The following is a 9,864-nucleotide window of genomic DNA, read 5'->3' as shown; positions in this document are numbered from 1 at the left end:
GATCCGTAACAGAAAGGTCAAGAACACACTCAGAGATCGAATGTCAATAGTTTTCTGTTTTCTGTCTGACTCATAACTGGCATCCACCAAGAGATTTAGATATTATCTGACATTAATATTCCCAATATTGCCATGGTGTGTTGAGCACAACACCCAGATCCCAGACTTCAAAGTTCAAGGTCACATCTAGAGGTCAAAGTTCAATAATGTTCTTTCCCCGTTATGTCCATAATTCTAGTATGCCATTAAGTGATTTTAATATTCTTTCGGCACACAACTTTCCCATGACAGGATGTGTCTAGCACATAACTCAGATCCCTAACTCAGCGGTCAACATAAACGTTCAATAGTGGTTTTCCCTGTCTAATCTCATATAGGTTATTAAAATCTCAACCAAATACCTAGATAATTTATTATCAAATGAAATAGTATTTGGGCATGCACTTTTTCAGAATAATCTCTGTTTATAAATAGTACTTCGGTGGGCATTGTAGGGCCTGCAATGTTTTTTTTTCTTACAATACAGCTGTTTGTTGTTTTCTTGTTCTTGTTTTTTTTTTGTTTATTTTTTTTTTGTGTGTGTGTGTGTGTGTGTGTGTGTGTGTCTTCATTGGCAATTGTCATTTTAGCCGCCAATACTTTTGGTGATGTGTAAAAAGTAGGAATGAAAGACTGTAAACTGAAGCCAGATGTGTGCTTTTTATTTAGATGAGTGATATATTGCTAGTACTGGCATTCAAAGGTTACCTAAGTAACCAAAATGCTTATGCACTACAATAGAATCTGACAAGTTTCAACATAGTATAGCCTTTACCCAGCTAAATTTCTATAATGAACTTGTCTATTTTTCAGTTTTGATAGTACCATTTACTGTCAAAAAGGGTGCTTACCAAAAAGATATTGACTGAATAGCGAACAATATAGATCATGATCAGACTCCATGTATGTGCAGCTTGATCATGATTTACACTGGTCGCAAAGACAGAATCTATCGTGTCCAGCATGGTAAGAAAATTAAATTTGTTCATACAGCACTACCAATAGTCTTGCCACGGTAAACTGGCAAAACTGTGCCAAACATATTTTGTTAGAAATGTTATTTCTGGCATAGGTGTCTGTTGTCCCATTTATAGTGTTTCTGCTTCTTATTTTTGTTCAATATCAAGGTCTTGTGCATAATTTATTATTTTCATCAGCTTTTGAAAACGAGTCTGTTACCTATGTTAGTTCCGTTACAAAGAAAATGTTTGGTATAAACCAGATAACAACTCGGGGCGTAGAATTCTTTATGTAAAACAACCATCCGGTGGTTCTATCTAGGTGTCCGCCCGTGATGAAATGATACCCAGAGAGGCTCCTGAGTTCTTCCTCCATCAGGATATACCAGTTTGACGCTCAACCGACAAAACAGAAAATAAACAGTTGTGTTAATGTACAAAAATTGTGAATTGCTTTCTGTTTTAATAAAATGCCGTGTACAGGAGTTATAAAACATGTGACGTGGTCCTGTAAAATGTCCCATAACACATGAAATGCATTAGGATCAGTCGACGGTATGATGGTTGTTAAGGGGTGATTCATGTAAGCTGCATGCAACTTAAGTGACATCATTATTATCCTTTATATTCAATATGATTCTCTTTTTTTTCCGAGTCTTTTCTCATCTATTTCTGAAGCAGTTGTATCTGAGAAAGTTAAAGTTGAAGTTGTGTTTGTGAAAAGTTTGTTCATACTCATTACAACCATATTGGCGACTGGTACAATGTAGGTAATGATCTGCGTAAGTGCTTCAAAGTCATATTAGTATTAATAAAGTTTCTGAAGCTATGAAGGGAAACTTTGAAGATACCAATAACGTGCTCAGATGAGCTAAGATCTTTCTGTTTTAATTAACTGTAAATTCTGGTATTTTTATGCCTCGCATAAATGCCCAGTGCAAATTTCTCAATATTTTAACTTGAATAATATTTCATATTCCACAGTAGTTTAATATGTCATGCGCAATATCGTTATTTTCTTTTCTGGGTATACGATATGATCATAAATTTAATATCACGTGCGCAGTAGCACTAGTTTGGTGTTCTGCGCGAGGTATTATGTTGAGTGATCTGATACTTTCCCATTGATAAAAGATTTGAAGAGGCGCTTATTTATATCGTAGGATTCAATATTTTCCTAGTATTCATGCATGTGTGGACTGTGTGTAATGATTTTCTCTCCTTGCCAAAAATTACGAAAAACAACTTTCATACTGAAAGTATGATCATTGGATAGGGCATGAGCTAACTATGAAAAATAAGTGATCACATTTATATATTTCGTTCAGAAATAAGAAAGTTATCGCCGTTTTTTTCGAATGTTTTTGTTGTCGTTTTATTTCATTGTATGTTAACTACATGTATCTACCTTTTACAAATATTTCAATAAATCTTTTAACTAATTATGTTGATATTTGAGTAAACATTTACATCTTCATATGTTTTCGGTATAATAAAACTAATATTGCATTCTTAATAGGTTGATACGAAAATTGTTCAACCCTCGAAATATGAATATAGACCTCTGCTGACGCCTTTGCCGATATTAATATATTTTGAGGTGAACATTTTTCATATTACCTACTCAGGAATGCAATATTTCTATAATGACATAAAAGTGTGGTGTCCCCTAAACTCTAATATGCACGAGATTACCACAGGTCTATTCAAAAGCTTTTTGCGTGTGTGGAAGGCATTAAGTTATCATGCTGGACAAGACTGATTCATGCTGGACCAGACTGAGTATAGATCATGAACAGCCTGCACATCCCTGCAGTCCGATCATGATCTGCACTTTCCACCATTCAGTCAGTATTTTTGGCAAGCACCCATTTTTAACAATTAATTCAAAGATGGACAGGTTTAGTAGGGGAAAGGTTAAAGCAACAGTATCGCCCTACAATAGAAAATTTGCACAAAGTGGACAAAAAAGAAATGCACGACCACCTTACAATGATTAGAGTATTTTGATCATTAGGTGACGTCAAGTGATAACTATATCAGAAAATGTATTTAAAAGCACTTTGTCAATATTTAGAATTTCGAGTTTCCATTTTTTTGTATCATAAAATAACATTTATGATGATATCACAATAATTTTGAAAAAAAAAAAAAACGAAAAAAACCCAAGAAATGTTTCTTTGTCTTGTCCTTAAGATTTATTTCAATACACCACGGAAAGGAAGTCGACGTAAATGTTGCTTGGTCAGTTAAATAGCACATGAAATATAATGCATCGTCACATGATAGTAAATATGATATTTTTGATATTTTTCATTCTTTTTATTTGTCCTGTACATTTCATACTACTCATTGATGTTTTTAAAAAAATGTCAGTAGTATTTTCACGCACGCATACATAGTGGTGTTTAAGCTACTACTACATGAAATGCTAGCCCTCCCGCTTTGTTCAATAGGGAGAATGCATATCTGCTGATTGCAGAGTCTTGAGTTCGATCCTCGGGCGAGGCGTATGTTCTCTGTGACAATTTGATGAAAGACATTGTGTCTGAAATCCTTCGACCTCAAACTCTAATTGATGTGGGAATTTGGCTGGTGCTTGCGAAGAACAAGTTTGTGTACTGGTACAGAATCAAAGAACACTGGTTAGATTAACTTCCAGCCATTACATAATTGAAATACTGTTAAAAAAACTACATTTAACAAAAACAAGAAAGAAAACAGCAAAAAACAAGCCAAAACATATTCATGATAAAATCATTGAAGCAATATTGCCCGCGCTGCCGGACTATCCTTATCATATAAACAGAAGCAAGGGAACGTTTGTTGAGTCGTATATGTCACCGATCGAATATCTAACACGTGCGTAATATATTCGACCGTAGAATCAACATTTGCATTAAAGACCTGCTCCAGTCATTGTCACTGAAAAAGCATGAACATTCTGACTATGAACAGTGACGCCTTTCAAAACAGAGTCTACTTTGTATAAAATTCTATTTAAAATACCTATGGTTTTGCGTGCATAAGTGTGGCGCGTGGCCGTTAACTGTTACCTATTGTAATCATGGGTTGCATACACACAATAAAATTTAAATAGCCGAGGAGCAGGGCTTTAAAGGACATATTCGTCGGGTCATATTTGACAGTTTACTGTTTAGGAAACGTATATGTCAAATTCGTTGTGATATAAAAATGCATGACCCTACAATTAATGCTTTAGTTAATTTCAGGAAGGGAATCGGAACCCAGCTATCCCCGGACCCCTATAAGAGGCGGTTATACAAATATATCAAGTTTACTCTGTGGCACGTGTAATTGGGACTTTTATAGATACACCGTTACTGGACACAGTTTCCGAAGTGTCACACCGGTAGAAATGTATAGTAATGTATGTATACACAGGGGATTACCAATGTTTAAGTTTCATATAAACGTGTACCGAAAGAACACATGCTGTTTCATAGGAAATACACAGGCAGTCCATAAAATAAAATGGTAGTGGTAGTGGTAGTAGTAGAAGTGGTGGTAGTGGTGATGGTAGAAGTAGAGGTGGTGGTATTGGTAGGAGAAGTAGTTGTAGTGGTCGTGGTAGTAGAAGTAGTGATGGTAGTGTTTATGGTGGTAGTAGTGGTGGTACTGGTAGTAGTGGTAGTGGTGGTGTTAGTAGTAGTAGTGGTTGTGGTAGTGGTGGTGTTATTGGTAATGGTAGTGGTGACGTTTGGTAGTAATGGTGGTGATGGTGGTAGTGGTAGTAGCTTTTGTGCTAGTGGTAGTAATAGTAGTGACGGTGGTAGTGGTAGTTAGAACTAATCTGGACAGAGGTTGGCGATTCCATACAGCAATCGGGGATCGTTTTTAGATCTTTTTCAGAACAAGGCACTCTCTACCAACCAAGAGTCGATTGTTTCATGATCTTTTCCTGATTTCTTCATGAACTCTTGCCAAAAGATCCTACTCAATTTTAACGTATAAAAATGGATAAAAAGTCATAGCATTGCCGATTGATATAGACCTTATAACGAACATTCCGACTTCTTACTTATCGGGCTCGATCAGTTTCCGGCCATTTCCTGATTTATTGTCAGTGTTAAAAGGATCGCCAACGGTCGCACGAACGCAGTTGATAATTTTCAGAACCCCTCGGTCGGCAATTGAACAATGTTTCGGGAACGATCGGGTCCATCCGGTCGGCCGTGTGAAGCTATCATTAGCATAATCTGTGTGGTATAACTGAGATGTGTCAGTAAAGTTTGATTGTTTTAAAATCCCAAACTGATGAAAATGTGATGTATTCGTTGAACATTTCGTTTTTCTTTGCCCTTTTCTGCATGAGAGATATTCGTTTTGGTGTGCCTATGAAACCTAACGTCCAACGAATACATCACATATTATGTATCATATATGTTTCATGTGCGTGCTATTTTCGATCGAATACATCAACCGTGAGATATATTCGGTCGAATCTTTCATTCGTGTTATATATTCGTTCTGTGACATATACGGCTCAACAAACGTTGTGTTCCTTTAGTATTTCATCCTCTATAAACGACTGTACTTCTCCTCTTCCTTTTGCAATCAATCAAAAATAAACAACTGACAGGCCGAAGGTAAGAAATCGTCTTCAAATTAACTGTTTTGCCTTATACGTTGTTTGTATTTTTTACGACGATAAGTTGAACATATATATATGTATGTAGTGATATACCAGATGAATCAGACGACGTCACAAGTAATGTTATCAAAAGGCTGACAAAATGTTGACCGAATATGCTCATTTCATGAAATTTCACTCGACCAAGTCACGAAACTGGTGAATAACGTGTTAAATTGATTTGCAATCCAATAATCCATGTTGTTTTCTGAATAAACTCCATAAATATATGTAAATAAAGAAAAGAAGAAGTTACTTGTTATCTAGATAGTAAAAACACTGTATGCCGACTTGCCAACTGAACTCTTATTTGCAATTGAAACTAAATTCCACTTTGCGACTTAAGATGCGAGTTATTCCCTTTTAGAGACTTAACATACATTAGTGTGAGAAGCATAAAATATGCTGCACAAATAGTTCAGTGAAATGGGACCCTTTTAGGTTATAATGTAATAAATCATCGTAATTCGGTCTAAAATGTGCCGCTGAAAGAAGTACCTTTAAAATACCCCCCCCCCCCCCCCCCCCCATGTTTATTTTTTGGCACATTTGCTTGTAAAAGTGGGGCCTTTTTTGCAGAATGTATTTTCAGTAACATCAGGCATTTTTGATGATGTTGAATAGTTCGTGTTTATAGCAAATACAAAGTAGGTGTGTTAACTGCGCGACGCCGTCAAGAATACGGTCCAAGAAGTGTCGGCGCCATTTCACTACAGATCTTCAAACACTCCGTTTTCTTTTCATATTTTGATAGCGATGATATATATGTGCTTCAATGGGTTGAAATTCTAGAAAGTGTGGTAAATGAAACTTTTGCGAATTTACACTGTAACCCTATGGGATTTTTTTACTGGTATATAACCTCTACAATAACGCGCATTTTCCATTATATGTGTAATCAACGTAGAAAAAATCACGCCTATAAACTGTATTTCTGTCTTACTAGAAACAAGAGCGGTCGCTAAACCCTTGCTTCTGCCATCCAAGACCAATTCATAATGGCAACCATATTTTTTAGCATAAATAGTACGATTGAAGACAATGATTGCTATATAAAATTGTATATTAGGATGAGTGAACAAGTAAAATAAGGTATGGTACGGACACGAAAAAACAAACTTTTTTTTATTCTGTGGCCTTATCTTCCCGACAGAATTTCGTCTGAACACTCTTGCTGATACCAGTAACAAAACACGTTACCAATTTCATGTGTTCAACATTTTTATGTGTAGGCCCACGGGCAGTTGTTTGCATGTTTTCTGTATAATGTTTCTATTTTCAAAGAAAACAGATATCACAGTTTTGACCTACGATTGATTTTAGTCGTACTATATTTGATAAGGCCGGTCCCTGTGTCTTATAAGCTACACATCAACTCATGATGGTGAATATTTGTGACAAGTTATTTTAGAATCCCTTGATGCATACAGACGTTATGGCACGGACATGAAAATGGACCTTTTTTATACCCTTGACCGCTGAAGAGTGACATTGACTTTACAGAGAAAAGAAAAGGAAGAGGAATATTGCATGTGTGAAGTTTTAGTGAGATAGTAATTTCAGGTCTAAGTTTATGAGGACACACATAAAAACATACAGGACAGACAGACCGCAAAATGACTCCTACATACCCCCCTCCTTCAAACTTTGTTTGCTTGTTATAATTATGAAAAATACTACAGGCGCAAGTGAAAGGCCGAAATTTACTAAAATAGTCTGTTGCTAAAAGGCATAATAGTATTTTTTACGAAAGTCGCATACAGTGAGGACATCGCACCGAATTCTCTTTTATTGACGATTATGAACAGATTGGAGGTTTTAGCAATGATTGTATTTACTTTTATCAAAACTAGTAATGTTTTTTATCCGCGAAACAGTGGGATATATATGTAGATCATTCTTGAAGCAAAAAAGTACTATTGACTCTGACACTGTGCAATTTCTGGACAAGAACCGTGATCAATCGAGTTTTTATTTGTCATACATCTAGTAGGAAATAAAATCTGTAGGTCAGAGACCATCAATTCAGTGTACAGTGTTACCTGGGATTAAGCAAACTCCCCGCCGCGACTTATTCCGCTTACGGTACATTCAATCACTGCAATCACGAGAAGTTTAACATATTTGGTTGTTTTTTTTTTATTAAACTAGATGGTAATATTCGCGCGCATGATTGTTTCAATAACAAATAACAAATTGAAGTGATTTTTGTCAAACATATCTTTGGACGTTAATTGGCTGCCGAAATTTGTTTCTTTGGCGGCTCCGCCATTCTATAGTGACATATGACTTTCTTGTCGTCACGTGATATTTTTTCATAAAGAACGCAAGGGAAGGTAACCGCTGGTAGGAGCCTGGCGTCTGTTCGTGTTGACTTGTCAGTCATGTGAACAAACACAAGAAGTGATTTTGTTTCAAAATTGATTTTTACTGCATTTACAGTATTTTATTTCATAAATAAATATTCGTATTCGATCTCTATTATAAAAAATACCCTTGTAATCCGAAATTTCTCTATTCCAAAAACTGAATTTTGTATCAAATTACTTTAAAATGTACCATTATAACCCGAACCTTTGTCATAACTATCAATCTTAATCTTGCTCATTTTTGACACTTTTGAGTCTGTTTACAGTTTTAATCATTGCTCTTAAAGAAGTTGTCAACAAACAAAAGGCTCCCTAACACTGGAAATCACAAGTCATGTAAGATGTTTGCTTTGTAGATGCATGCAATTACCAAATGCGTGAAATGTGTGTGTTTTTTATTTGAACAGACATTCATAAGAATAGATCTATTTGTGATAAGTACTGCCAATGTAATACATACTTATATATTTATTTGTCTTGAACTTTTCGCTCATATTTTTGTGCAACATGGTCATTTAAAGCAGGTATTTTATTCTCTGTAAGTGGTGTGGGATCATAAGAATAACCGGACATGTAAAATATTCTCTTTTTAGCTAGCTTCTGTAGAATGTAGAAATAATGAAATCAATATTCATAATTCATATCAAAAAATTAAATTTACATAAAAATTGATTCACACTAAACAGATCTATACAATCAATCTTAATCTTATTACAAATAGACGGATATACACATGATGTATAATAAACTGAATAAATTTTCGGTCTAGAGTAGAAACCGTTCTAATCCGAAAAGTCCTCTAATCCGAGCTATTTTCTGTGGCGAGCATGTTCGGATTAAAGAATTTCTACAGTATACAAATTGATCTGATAATTCTTTAAAAAATATGAGTAGATATACATGTTTCGCTTCACGGAAAGCAATACACGCCAAAATATTATAATGATAACAAAATTGAGAAAACAATTGGTGGTCTATAATCTATACTGGAGCTGAAACATTAAAAGGGTCTCCCCTGTTGTTATACTTTCTTGTCCTCATGAAATCTATTCAATAAATGTGAAATAGAATTCTGCTTAAGCTGTTGCTACGGGGCGTGAAACATGAGCACATTTCATTACCTCTCATCAACAGACTCAAACAAACCGAATCTGCTTTTATTCTGCTTTGTGGGTTAATGGTCACAAATCTGTTGTAAATGATGTAAAAAGACGTTGTTTTTTTTCTGTTTTTTTTTTAAATGTTTGCTTTTATTTTTTACTTGTTTTTTGTCACAGGTGTGTCCATTTCTGTCTCAGCTTTTGCACCAAAAAAGATCATTTTTATCTCTGTAATGTCAGAATGATCAAAATTAAGATACTTTATTTCTACTTCTTACGGACTGAATCATAGTTCTGCTTCGAAACAAGAGCCAATGCAGATAACTTAACTTTTCGCAAAACATTGCGATAAAACGACGACAAGGTTTGAATCGTGTTATGTAAATCGACAGGGGTGACCTTAGTAAACTGTCCATATCTTTCTTAAAACTAAACATTTCTTGAAACATTTTGTATTAGATCATGTTTGACAATAACACTGTAAAATGGGAAATATGATACGAAACATTTTAAAAAGTAAAGTGACCTTTTTGAGATGAGGTCACTGTATACCTATGAATTAGGTAGTGTTTGTCCGTTCTGACAGTCATGTTAACAAACCTAAGATGTGTTTTATTCAAAATACATTTTTACTGCATTTACAATTTTTTTATTTGACAAAATTTGCTACAGCTTTTGTGTATTGAAAAAAAAAAGTTATCAAACGAATTTATCACGCCATGCCAACCATCTAAACAGGATGT

The sequence above is a fragment of the Mercenaria mercenaria genome, unplaced genomic scaffold (assembly GCF_021730395.1).
Source record: "Mercenaria mercenaria strain notata unplaced genomic scaffold, MADL_Memer_1 contig_638, whole genome shotgun sequence".
NCBI lineage: Eukaryota > Metazoa > Mollusca > Bivalvia > Venerida > Veneridae > Mercenaria > Mercenaria mercenaria.
The sequence above is the reverse complement of the archived record's forward strand: the minus strand, read 5'-3'. Positions refer to the sequence as shown.